Source organism: Lynx canadensis, chromosome A3 (assembly GCF_007474595.2).
Source record: "Lynx canadensis isolate LIC74 chromosome A3, mLynCan4.pri.v2, whole genome shotgun sequence".
Taxonomy (NCBI): Eukaryota; Metazoa; Chordata; class Mammalia; order Carnivora; family Felidae; genus Lynx; species Lynx canadensis.
The window spans coordinates 41,328,581-41,342,539 of NC_044305.1; the positions used below are offsets into that span (position 1 = coordinate 41,328,581).

Sequence of the window (13,959 nt, forward strand, 5' to 3'; positions counted from 1 at the left end):
CGTTCCTGCTTAGGGTAAGAAGCGAGCTTCAATGATCTCGACCACCTGGCCTGGTAGACCAGCAAGCTTGGGGGGAGACCCCCCCCCCCAGACAAACAGGCCACATTAGAAAGCCCCAAATCCATCAGCTCAGGCTATGAAGTCGGTTGAGCTTTTCTCTAGAACCCAAGTCGGTATCAGGCCCATCTTTTCGGCTCATGAAGGGAAGAGAGCAACTAGCTGAGGCTGCATCTTGAGCTGTGAGCAATGGCATGTTAGCTGTAAGGGAGCAGGCAAGCCCGCTTCCAGGCAGTCTGACAGGCCCCCCTCTCAACCTCATTCGGCTGAAGCAAAATACGGCAGGACAGACACTGTGGAGAAGCGCAGTTTCCAGGGCTCGCTCTGGTTCTTTGACTTTTGTTTACTGGATCTAGGTTAAGAGATTGGTAAGGGTCCCACACACAGCAACTGTCTCTGCATCCAGGCGGGGAGGGCGGAAGAGGACCTGGCCATGTGGACCACACAACTGCTGGAGTCCTACCCTTGCACTGTGAGCCACGTCCTGGGCACCCAGTCACACAGCAGCCAGCACGTTGGGCACGGGGGGCATTACCATGCTGGGGTCTAGATTAAGTCGTGAAACTCTCCTGCACCTCACTTTCCTCATCTGATTATAATGCTTTTTAAATCAGAAGATGAAATGAGAGGACTGTCAGGTGCTAGGGGCAGGGCCCAAGTCACAGCATGCATTTATTAAGTAGGTGACATTATTATCTACACAGCTTTGTCCTTGCAGAGTTAATCTGCAAATATAATCATTTTCTCCTCTTTTAGATGTTTCAGGGCACATGGGCTTAAAATGTGTTAGTATTTAATGCTTTAATGTTTTCCCCTTCAAAGGAAAATGGAAGACAACAGTCTGGAATGGTTTTTTTCCAAAGTCACCTCATATCAGATGCTGGCAGACCCTTTATTTCAAAACTTGCTTTAAAGTAAGAAAGAGTTAATGTGTTTCTCAAAATGGGGAATCATGTTCATGTGTTTAAAAATATAGGCTACACCAGGTAAATTAACTATGCCCCCAAAGCTCATTTTAAGATATAGTTTGGATACTGAGATTCTGAAAAATGCTATCTGGGGAAAGAAAGAACTATTCTTTGTTTCTCAGCTCACGATTCCTTCTTGCACCATCTACATTTTCAAAGAGGTTCTTGACATTTTGAGGGGGATGACTGCTCCAAATGGTCAATGTGACTGACAGACTTTCAAATGAGAATCTCATTGTGTGGTACCTCTTGGCTATAATATATATAATATATATATTATATTATAACTCAAATTCAAAGAAACCTCAAATTCAAAGGTCCCCAAAAGCTTAAGAATCAAGAAGTAGTTGCGCATTCATTACTGGCATCCCAAAGTCTCCCTCTTAGTAGAGCCCAAGCACCGGGACACGGTGTGACGCTTCAGGGACCCCCCACGTGACCATCTTGCTCCTCTCTACCATCCGTGCCTGTGGTTGAGCAGGACCATCCCCCCCTTTTATGTCTGACCTGAGGTCACTTCTGTATTGATGGCAAGTTTCCTCAGGCTGGCCTTGTACTGGGCCATCCCTGAATACCAATGAGTCTCTGAATTCCAGGGCAAGAGGGTCAGCTCTTGAGACTAGGAGGGAAGACCCACTGCCCCTTTTTTGTTCTCTGGACGAGGGGCTCCTGATGATCCCTGTGAGGCTATTTGCCTTCAGAATATCTCCCTGCCTTGGGAGTTATTCCTCAGTGTCCGCCCACTGCCCTACGTCCCAGGAGGGAGCCATGGTCATGCCCTAGGTGTGATTAGGCCTGTGGCCCTGAGCGGTGGGCCTGTGACCCCACCCCACGGAGAGGATTAGCTGAGGATTTGGATTATCCACACCGGTGATCCCTTTCACTGGGGACAATGATGGAGGCTTAACTATGTCGGGGAGGCTGGAGGCAGGGAGAAAAGCCAGACCAAACCTTCTCTCATATAACATCTCTAATTCTAAAAAAGGATGGGGTAGGTGTAGATTTTTAATAATTCCTTCACCAAACAGATATCATCCACACAATTAAGTATCTAAGTTGAAAAATATATACATTGAAAACATGCACCTCCTGCACAGCACTTTGCTCATAAAAGACACGGTCTATTAGGTACCTGATGCAATGAATGTTAGGTTAATATTAAATGTTAATAAATCCTGCTGAACAATGAGAAGCCTGGGTTTTCTCTCTTTCAGATCTTCCCTTGCAGCAAAATTTCACGGATTTATAGTATCTTCTCTCTTCTGAACAAAGGAAGTTTACTAAATTACTGTAGAGAAGGAGTCTATCAAATCTTAACTTATGCTTCAAAGCCAAACTTTAGAAACTCTTCAAACTGTCCTTGGCCTCTGTCCAAATCTGAAAAGTTGCTGCAGAAGAGAAGTTGGAAAGGTTGCCCGTTGGGCAGGGGATGAAGCACGTGCTTCCTTGGATACTCGTGTCTGGCTCTGTTCCCCACAATGAACCTGAGCCTGTGGGAGCAACAGTCTTTCAGCTGTCACAACTTTTAGCACTCGAGATTGTTCTCAGCTGAGAGGCACTGAAAGCAGTGTGGTACAAGTTAAAACAGAGTCCTGGCAAAATGTGGAAAGAAGATCGTACAGATGAAAGGGAAATCACACCAGCTGGGGGATAGCGGAGAAAGCGATGGGGCCATTAAATCTAAGAAATAATGGGCTAATTTGGGCTAATTTGACATCCAGTTTCTGTCACAAGGAAACTGCCTTCCAAAGTAAGAAATGTCAGTTTGTACTGACTGAGCTATGACTTGGATTGCCCAGAGTCTTTCGAGTAAGAAATTGCATATAAATGTAATGTTGGGGACTAGAAGATAAATAAGCAGCAGAAGTGGCAAAGAGAAGGTGAATGAGCAGCAAACAGACACCAAAATGCATAAATACCCCAGCCTACGGAGATAGTTAGGGCAGATGGTTATCTTGCTGCTCATAGCACTTTATCCACAGAGCTCGGAAATAAAAGCTCCAGAATCCACTGAGGCTTTGTTTCCAGCAGGCTAAAAAATCCACCGAGAAAAGGGTGATGGCTTCATTTACTGCCATTTTCAACTCTGATTAGCAAATGCTTTCTTGATTTTTGTACCAGTTTCTCAATTTTACTTATAAATACTATGAAACAGGTGATCTCAATTAGGAAACAAATTAGGCCAAGTGTTAATTTTTCTTTTTTTTTTTTTTTTTTTGGTTGCCTGGAATGAATATTATATATGTAAATGTAACCGCATTGCAGTGAATTCCTGGGAACAGAAATAAGCCTATCTAAAAATGGACGGGAGCTTTACACAGGCAAACAATAAAGACAAAATGTTGAGTGAAATTGGGACAAACTGATGTTCTTACCCGTTTCTTTCTCTCAAGTATCATCTCAAAGGACTGCAACATGTGCTATGATTCATTACTGTTATGAAATATAAGCAACACACACAGAAAAAAAAAGGGGATCATCCAAGGGGAAAAAAAAAAACAAAACAAACAACTACCTGAATTCTAAAATAAAGATACAGTTTCAGAAGCAACAAAGGACAGTACAGAAGTTCACTGGCAAAGGCCACAGTGAGCACCTTTAATAAAAGCACAATTTACTTGGAAAACAAATCTAAATAAATGGAGTGAAAGGAATCGAAGCATCTTCAAGAAAGCCTAATTCAAATTTATAAAAAAGAAAGGGTGACTGCCAGATGTTGATATAAACAGTGAGCTGAGAACTAGCAGAGACTGGACAAAGTGGTTCTTTTTTTAAAGTTTTATTTTTTCAATTTATTTTGAGAAAGAATGAGCGAATGGGGGGAGGGGGGGGGGGAGAGAGAGAGAGAGAGAGAGAGAGAGAGAATCCCAAGCAGGGATTGGGATTCAGTGCAGAGCCACACTTGGAGCTTGAACTCACCAACTGTGAGATGATGACCTGAGGTGAAGTCAAGAATCAGCCGCTTAACCGACTGAGCCACCCAGGCGTCCCAAGAGAAATTGGTTCTTAAAATAAACAGACACACAAGAAGAATTCTGTGTATGTCTTCTGGGCTATTGCAACAAAAGGAATGTATGACAAGGAGCTATACAGATGTCAATGGAAATAAATATAATTGATCATTTCAGGAAGAAGCTAGGCCTTCAGGCTTGTAACAGCATGAGAAGGTGCAAAAGTAATAAGCACAATGTTAAAACAAGGTCAGGAAGAATGAAAAGGATCGCGTTGTGCAGTGCTTCGCAAACACTTTGCGGAGAAGGACCAACTGAAGGAGGGAGGGGGGAGGAGAAAGAGACAGAAAGAAATGGCAAATATAAGAGACAGGAAAATTCAAGGAAGACAAAACAAATGGTATTCCAGAAAGAAATAAGAGGAAAAACCCTGACAGGAGGAAATCATCACACAAATCTCCTAGAAAGAAATAAAGGACACAAGAGAGAGAATGTACATGGAACAACCAGCAGAACTGAGGGGCTGTTCACCAAAGTAGAACCAGGAAAGCTCAGAACCCTGGGTACAGACAGAGCTTTTGTAAGGGTCAGAGAAGTATTACGTCACATACAGAGGACCAAAAATCAAAATGGTGGGGCACCTGGGGAGCTCAGTCGGTTAAGTGTCCAACTCTTTGTTTCAGCTTAGGTCTCAATCTCATAGTTCATGGGTTCGAGACCCACGTCGGGCTCCACGCTGATGATGCAAAAGCCTGCTTGGGATTCTCTGCCTCCCTCTCTCTGTCTCTGCCCCTCCCCCACTCGCGCTGTCTCTCTCAAGATAAACTTTCAAAATTAAAAAAAAAAAAGGAAGCAATACACAAATGCAATTTTAGTTTGTAAGAAAATGCCAAAAGGTATCGCAAAGGTTGCTGCTAGGGAAAGGGGAATGGAATGCCCAGGATGCAGAAAACTGCTTTCCAGGAAAGCCTAGTACAACTATTTGAGCATACCCATAATTGGCACTGATTTAAAAAAAAAAAAAAGTTTTAAAATCTCTCTCTCATTGGAAAAATGGTCAGAAGGGATATATGCCCAACTGTAAGAGCAATGACCTCTGGGCAAATGCCTCTATTTGAGACCCTGTGAAAGCAGAGACAGAGGGAGATTATATACAGATGATCTTGGATGCAGAGGTAAAGGGGCAGGAAAGTCAGAGTGGGAAAAGGAGGTGGCCAGTAGAGGGCTGTCGATGTAACACAGGTTACTGTCCAGGGCAGCACTTGGTCCTGCTGGGGACCCTTCGAGAGACATGTAGACTGTGCTTCTGAGTCATCTGTAACGACGGGAGGCAGGCACATTTATCCATACTTCGTCTCTTACTGTTTGAGGCAGGCCTCACTTCCCTCTAACCATTAGGCTGCAGCCTGAGGGAGAGAGGGAGAGAGCGAGCGAGCCCTGGGGCGCTGTAGCACATAGTACGGCTTTTCTCCAGGGCTGTGGCCAGAACCATGGGAAAGTCAAAGGGTCACAGAGCAGCACACAGCATGTGTTTGCTACAGGATGGGGCTGGGGTTGGTGGTGATTAAGGGGGATCCCAGCTTTAGATGTGAAGAGAGAGTCCTTTGCTTAGTGCTCCCTGCTAACCAGCTTGGGAAGCCAGCCAGGGTGATGGGGGTGGGGTTGGGTGGGGGTCGTCTTTGCTCTTGGCTCCAGCAGCCTTCTTCCCTCCCCAGCATTTTTCTTAGTCTTCAGCATTTTTGGTTTTCTGATGAGGACTTTTTGATTCACAGAAACCTTACTCGTTATCTTCTTAGGGATGAACAAGCATTTTTAAAGAATTTAAAATGCAAGTTTTATTGCAACCTTAGGTGATAAGACTGAGGTGACTGTGGCTCATGCACTGGGCCTAAGTCAGTTCATGGTCAGAATGATTCCAGAGCATTCAGAAGATAAACAGCTACAAATTAGCTCCCAGCCTGCCCCATATCTTAGCTAACATCCACTGGGCTGGACTGTGGCATCGCCCCAGGAGCAAGCTGGAATGGCGGCCAGCACTAAGGGAACTGGGCCATGCTGCCGTCATTTCCAGGAACTCCTGTGTTGCATGTTTTTACAACAAGAACAGATTTTTATTTTATACGAATACTTCCATGTATCTATACACAATACTGAATTATATCTATTGACATCTCCATATACATCTATAATCTATTTCTAGATTATACCTATATAACTATATTTATAGCTATGCCTATACCTGTGTAATATAATCTATAATTAAATCTATTAACTATATCTTATACCACATTTTATTTTATAATAATATCTTAATGTATGAGGAATTTCCTCCTCCAATGAGTCTTAACAAGATTGTTACTGCATGTAAAACAATACAGTCAGGGGGCACTAAATGGTCACCTGACAGTGCCTGGAAGGGACTAAGAACCTTACGGGTGGGGGTTGGGGCCATCCTTTGATTTACACCAAGGGGGAAGAGAAAAATTAGTAGCCTCTGGCAGACATGAGCAAGCATAAGCCAATAAGCAGGGATACTAGCAGAAATTGATGATACAAACATGTCACCATCATATACGGGATTCAAAATGGTCACTGATTCCAAAACAATCAAAAACATTTTTTTTAGCGTTTATTTATTTTTGAGACATAGGGAGAGACAGAGGACAAGCAGGGAAGGGGCAGAGAAAGTGGGAGACAGGATCCAAAGCAGGCTCCAGGCTCTGAGCTGTCAGCACAGATCCCATGGTGAGGCTCAAACCTATGAACCATGAGATCGTGACCTGAGCCAAAGTCAGACCCTTAACTGACTGAGACACCCAGCACCCCCAAAACAATTTTAATAACATGGGCATCATCAGAAGGTGGTCAGCGTTTTCTCAACCATCAACTGCTGCATCTCAGGTATGGCTACCCTTTTCCCTACTTTTAGCTGTATTTCTATGCAATGCTTCCCCCTGGGGCCTGGAAGCTAATTAAGTGCTCTGGCTTAAAAGACCTTTCCTTCTCACCCGTGTTGTGCCGCAGCATGAATGTGAGCTGTAAGGGGAGGCAGATGAGAAAATATTAAAATGGTATTTAATTAAGCAGAGTAAACAATAAGGTCAGTAGCAACTTGAAGCTGACATCTGTCTCGAACGAGCAGGCAAGTTACTTCCGGGTATGGGCGACAGAGAAGTAAGCTTAGGCTGCAGGCTCCTTTGGTCCATGCCACTTGTGATTTCTACTTCTGTTTCAGAGGCAATGAGACATTTAATAAAAGAAAACAAATAGCGATGCCGCGCTGTATCTAGGAGGAGAGCAGGAACAACCCTCCAGCTGTTTAACACTGCAATGTTCAGGCTTCATTTCATTTTGCTTCTAAAAGAAACCAGGGAAATGAAAAATGTGGTATGCTGACCTCCAAAAACAGAGCATGCACAGCTCTTAAGCCTGCCATCTCGAGCTGTGCTGCGTTACTTTCATCGGATGCTATTTCTATAAACAGGAAAGAGTTGGAGAATCTCTGTTAGGTATTTGTCAAGCCCCAAACACCTTGTAAATGAGCAAGGGGCCTGGAGAGATGACAGATGTTACTGATTTACTGCTAGGACAGCACATGAGGTGGGACTGTAGTAGCGGCTGATATTAGAATATCAAAAGCCCAACAAATGGAAAAATTACCATTGCAGCTGCATCTGGGATGAACAGAATGGCTTCTGTCACAGTTAACCTTATGCATCAACTTGACTGGGTCATGGGGTGCCCGGATATTTGGCCAAACATTCTGGTTTGTTCGTGAAGGTGTTTTGGGGTGGGAGTAACATTTGAGTACACAGACTGAGTACAATTTGAGTACGATCTGAGCAGACTGTCCTCCCTAATGTGGGTGGCATTGGTCAATCAGCTGAAAGCCTGCACAGAACCAAGAAAACTGACCCTTCCATGAGTTCAAGGGATCTCCTGCCTCGCTGCACTGAGCTGGGACACTGGTCTTTTCTTGCCGGTGGCCATGAATGGAAAGATCAGCACTTCCTGGGTCTCAAGACTACTGGCTCTCAGAACAGAATTTAGACCAGCAGCTCTCAGGGCTCTCAGGCCCTCAGGCTCAGACTGGAACCATACCACTGGCTGTCCCCAGTCTCTACCATGATGCAGATCATGGGACTTCTCAGGCTCCATTATTGTATAAGCCAATTCCATATAATAAATCTCTTCACACAGACACAGAGACATACCCTACAGGCTCTGTTTCTCTGGAGAACCCCAACTACTTGTTTCCAAACGCCAGATTAGTGAAGTGGTAAAAAAAACAAAAACAAAAACAAAAAAACACCACTATTTCGATACCATGAGTTGTATGTAGAAATGTAAAATTCACAAATATATTTAATACCAGATTTCACTGTTAAGCTTGGTGTCCAGGTCTTGGGCATCCATACAAGTTTCATTACCACCCCCAGGTCTCATTCAACTGAGTGACAAGCCATGCTGATTCACAGGCAATGACTGTCATTGTCAGTGCACTGCTTTCATAAAGACCAAAGATTACAAGTGAGCACTAGACATGCTTCCTCTGAGATGGGCAGAACAGCACCACTTATATAGTGTTCTTGTCCCCCACCAAATCAAACCTAAACTAGATCAAGCCTCTCAATATAACTACTGGTTTTCAGAAAATGCAGGTTTAGAGGAGCATGGTGAATGACACCACGAGGATGCCATTAGCAAAACCCAAAATGTAGGAATTTAATGGATACATGGTATGGCTTCATCAAAAACAGATGGTGAGAAAAAGAAGAGGGAAGGGAAACCTATAGATTATTATACACTTTAGAGGTATATCAACCAATATCACGTATGGATATAATTTGGGTCCTGATTCATCTACTGAAGAGAAAAAAAAAAAGACTGATGTGGCTTGAACAATGACTGGTTATTTATTTTGAAAGATTAGCTAATTTTTAGGGTGTATGTGTGATGATAATGATTTTATTTTTAAAAACAGAGTGCCTTGATTTTTTAAGTACCTATTTAAAAAAAAATTTTTTTAAGGTTTATTCATTTTTTAGAGACATAGCATGAGTGGGGGAGGGGTAGAGAGAGAGGGAGACACAGAATCCGAAGCAGGCTCCAGGCTCTGAGCTACCAGCACAGAGCCTGATGGGGGCCTCGAACCCACGAGCTGTGAGATCATGACCCGAATGAAAGTTCGGACGCTCAACCAACTGAGCCACCCAGGTGCCCCTTTAAGTACTTATTTTAGAAAGAGACAATGTGCTTGTGGGAGAGAGGGGCAGAGGGGGAGAAACAGAATCCAAAACAGGCTCTACAATCAGCATGGAGCCCAACATAGGGCTCGATCCCCAGACCCTGGGATCATGACCTGAGCCGAAAGCCAGAGTCAGATGCTCAACCGACTGAGTTACCCAGGCACCCTGAGTATCTTGCTTTTTAAGAGGTACATCCTAAAATATTTATGGTTAAAATATATAATGTGTGGTATTTGCTTTAAATTGTGTGTAATGCCATGCCTAAGAGTAGAAATGAAACAAAACTGGACACATGCTAATGAAATGTTGAAGTTGAATGATATGGGAGGGCACACAGGGGTTCATTACATTATTCTTTCTGAGGTTTCATAAATATTGTCATGAGAAATAAAGTGAAAACAGGAGGTAGAATAGACCATTAATATCTATGTCATGATATCTCAAAGTTTCTTTAATGCATCAATGTTTGTAAAGTTGAAGATAGTTTGCATAAACCCTGGAGGAGCAGAAATGTGCAAATGTACCAGGATTACATTCTTGGATACTAAGAATTTTTTTAACACCTGATATTAACAAACACTATATTCTTAGGTAAACCTAATTCCTCTTTTGAACCAGAATGGGTTGGAAAGAATTGCCAAAGAAGATTACCAAGGAGATCTGGGGCGATGTCCTTCAATAAAGATGTTTTCTCCTTTCCCATGGGAAATTCTAGACACATTTTGATGCTAAAATGAATGTGCTCAAGTCCTTCTAGATCTTCACATTAAGTTGACAGAATGAAGGGACATTTAGTTTTAGTACAGTGGAAAGTTAAGAGGTATAGGAAAGGGCAACCTCTATTGAGACTTTTTTAAAGTGACACTTGAAGGAAAAAGTCTTTACAAATTATACTCTGTAATTAAATGTAATAATAGGTCACCTAAAATATCCCAAGTGATACTACAAGAGAGAAGAGCACAAAGGTCTTCTGAACCTAATATCAATGTGAAAAAGTCTTTGTAGTAATATATGAAAATTATAGGGGGAAAGGATCTTTGCAACTATTTGTCAATTACATCAGTATTCCAAGTGGCCTTTAACCTTATTTTATGGTTACATCCAATTACAAGAGATTTCCTTCTTGGTTTCTGTGTTGAAATGTTTTAATTTGTGAAGGCTGTCCACTGGATAGGCACCTCATTAATTTGCAGACTCTGAGAAGCACTGATCATATACACAGACATCTGAGTTTGGAAAGAAAGAGTGAAGAAAAATGGTGCTTGGTAAAGAGACAAAATAGTGACTTTAAAGTTTCAGAGTAAGGCGTGAGCCAATCTTAATGGAATATAAATTATCATTTGCTTAAAAGTGGATAAAATACGTATGAAAAATATTATTTGTTTAGAGGATGATTGCCTTTCTTTTAACAGATTAACCTCATACTCTTAAGAAAAACGTGTAATGATGTCAAATCCATCCATCCATCCATTTTTCTTCCTTCTTTTTTCTTTAGCAAAGCAATAAAGGGACATTGGAAAAATTGGAGGATGTGAGGGTAGAAGTGAAAGAAGAATGAGGAAAAAAAAAGAAGGAAAGAAAGGAGATTATAAATGTATGATGATTGCATAATGATTTATTTGTAATTTGTTATTGGTGATATGTTTAAGAGCAGTTATAGGTTGACGGGAAAATTGAGAAGAAGGTAAAAAAATTTCCCACATACACCCCTACCCTCACATGCCCGCAGCCACTATTAAAATCCCACACCAGAGTGTGGCATCTTGCATAAAGCAATGAAATGACACCGACACATCATCATCATCATCATCATCATCATCATCATCCAAAGTCCATAGATTACATTAGGGTTCACTCTTGGTGTTGTGTATTCTGTGGGCTTTTGCCAAACAAATAATGTATCCACCGTAATAGCATCATACAGAGTTGTTTCACTGCCCTAAATATCCTCTGTGCTCTACCCATTCATCCCTCCCTTCCCCCTTCCCCCTGGTAACCACTTATCTTTCTACCATCTCCATAAGTTATGCTTTTTCCAAATGTCACATAGTTAGAATTATATAGTATATAGTGTTCAGATTGGTTTCTTTCACTTAGTAGTATATATTTAAGGTTCCCCTATGTCTTTTCATGGCTTGATAGCTCATTTCTTTTTAGGGTTGAGTAATATTTAACTCTTGGTTCGTGTACCATGGTTTGTCTATTCACTTACTGAAGGACATGTTGATTGCTTCCAAGTTTTGAGAATTATAAATAAACCTGCTATAAACATTCACATATAAGTGTATGTGAGGACATAGGTTTTCAACTCACTGGAGTAAGCAGCAAGAAGTGCAACTGCTGAATTGAATATTAAGACTGTCTTTATTTTTATAAGAAACGTTCAACTGTCTTCCAAAGTGGCCACACCATTTTGCATTCCCACCAGCAATGAATGAGAGTTCCTGTTGCTCCACAGCCTCATCAACATTTGATGTCCTTAGTGTTTTATTCTGGCCATTTTCATAGGTGTGGAGAGGTATAGCATTTTTTTTTTTTTTTATTTTCAATTCCCTAATGACATGATGTTGATGAACATCCTTTTTATACGCTTACTTGCCAGCTGTATATCTTCTTTGGTGAGGTGTCTGTTCATGTCTTTGCCCATGTTTCAATTGAGTTTTTCATCATCTTATTGTTGACTTTTTAAAGCTCACTATATTGTTTTGTGTAAGAGTCCTTTATCAGATATCGTTTGCAAATAGTTTTTCCCAGTCTGTGGCTTGTCTTCTCATTCTCTAGGTGTGGGCTTTTGTAGAACAAAATTTTTCAATTTTAATGACTTTGAGCTTATCGATTATATCTTTCATGGACTGTGCCTTTGATGTTGTATCTAAAAGTTTATCACCATACACCCAAGGTCATCTTGGTTTTCTCTTATGCTAGCTTCTAAGAGTTTTGTGTTTTACATTTAGATCTACTATCCATTTTGAGTTCCTTTCTGTGAAGGATGTAAGATCTAGGTCTAGATTCATTATTTTCCCCTTTGGCATGTGGATGTCCAGTTGTCCCAGCACCATTTGTTGAAAAGACTATTTTGCTCCATTGTATTGCCTTTGTGCCTTTGTCAGATATCACTTGACTGTATTTACGTGGGTCTAGTTCTGGGCTCCACTGACTTATTTGTCTGTTCTTTTGCAAATAACGTACTGTCTTGATTTCTGTAGCTTCTAGTAAGTCTTGACGTTGGGTAGTGTCAGTTCTCCAACTCTGTTCTCCTTCAATATGGTATTGGCTATTCCAGACTTTTGTCTCTCCATTTAAACTTCAGTTTGTCCATAGTCAAAAGATAACTTGCTGAGATTCTGATTGGGATTACAATGAATCTATAAATCAAGTTGGGAAGACCTGGCATCTTAACAACACTGAGTCTCCCTACTCATGACATGAAATACCTCATTCATTTGGTTCTTTGGTTTCTTTCATCAGAGTTTTATAGTTTTCCTCATATAGACCTTATACATACTTTGTTAGATTTTTACCTAAGCATTTCCTTTTTGTGGGTGCTAATGTAAATGACACTGTGTTTTTTTTTTTAAGTTTATTTATTTGGGGGGAGGGGGCGGCAAGGGGCAGAGAGACAGGGAGAGAGAGAGAATGCAAGCAGGCTTTCCACTGTCAGCACAGAGACCAGTGTGGGGCTCAAACTCACGAACTGTGAGATCACGACCTGAGCTGAAATCAATAGTCAGATGCTAAACCAACCAAGCCACCCAGGTGCCCCATTACACTGTGTTTTTAATTCCAAATTCCACTTGTTAATTATTGGTATAGGGGAATGCAATTAACTAATGTATCCTGCAATCTTGCCATAATGGCTTATCAATTCCAAAAGGTGTTTCAGTCAATTATTTTGAATTTTCTACATAGATAATGATGTCATTTGTGAATAAGACAGCTTTATTTCTTCCTTCTCAAAAGGTAGACCATTTATTTCCTTTTCTTTGTCCCATGACATTAATTAGGGACTTTAAATGTTTAATTATAAAAGTATACTTACTACATAAGTCACTATACGGCAACTATGAGGTAGCAACATTTTCAAAAACAATGATCATTTCTAGGGTTTGCTATGTACCTGGCACCCAAGTATTTTGTATTTTATATGAATCATCTCATTTAACCCTCACAATTATACAAAGTGGGTATAATTATTATCACCATTTTATAGATGAGGAGACAGCCTGACAGGTTACCTAGTCAGTAAGCAGCAGAGCAAGGATTCGCAAACAGCTTTACTGGACTGTATAGTGTACATTTTTAACCATTATCCTGTATCAATTAAGGACGTATTATGGGTTATGCCTTCTATTAGGTACTTTTTACATATTGTTCTCATTTGATCCTATTCTAACACTGAGAATAATGAAACTCAGAGTGGGTAAGGAGTTTGCCCAGTGGCGTACTACAAAGTGGCAGAGCTGGCATTCAAACCCAAGTTCAAGCACATGCTCCCATTTTGAGAAAAGAAAAATTTTTTTTTCAGAACAAATATGTGCATATACTGTTCAGCATGGCTTTAACTGCTCATTCCACAAACATTTGCTGAGAATCTATTAAGGGCCAGATACTGTTCTAGGCACTGAGGAAACAAATACACAAGGCAGCTAGAATCCTTGTCGTCACAGAACTTACCTTCTAGTAAAATATAAAGCATTTAAAAACCAAACCAACAGACAAAAGTTCCCTCCAACT

The 13,959-nt window shown here is 41.2% G+C and overlaps 1 protein-coding gene across 4 annotated transcripts in view; it reads right to left on the reverse strand.

Annotated features, from left to right (window-relative positions):
* Positions 1 to 13,959, reverse strand: part of KIF16B (kinesin family member 16B) — a 290,777-nt gene that overhangs the window by 10,969 nt on the left and 265,849 nt on the right. The gene's annotated exons all lie outside the window — the stretch shown is intronic.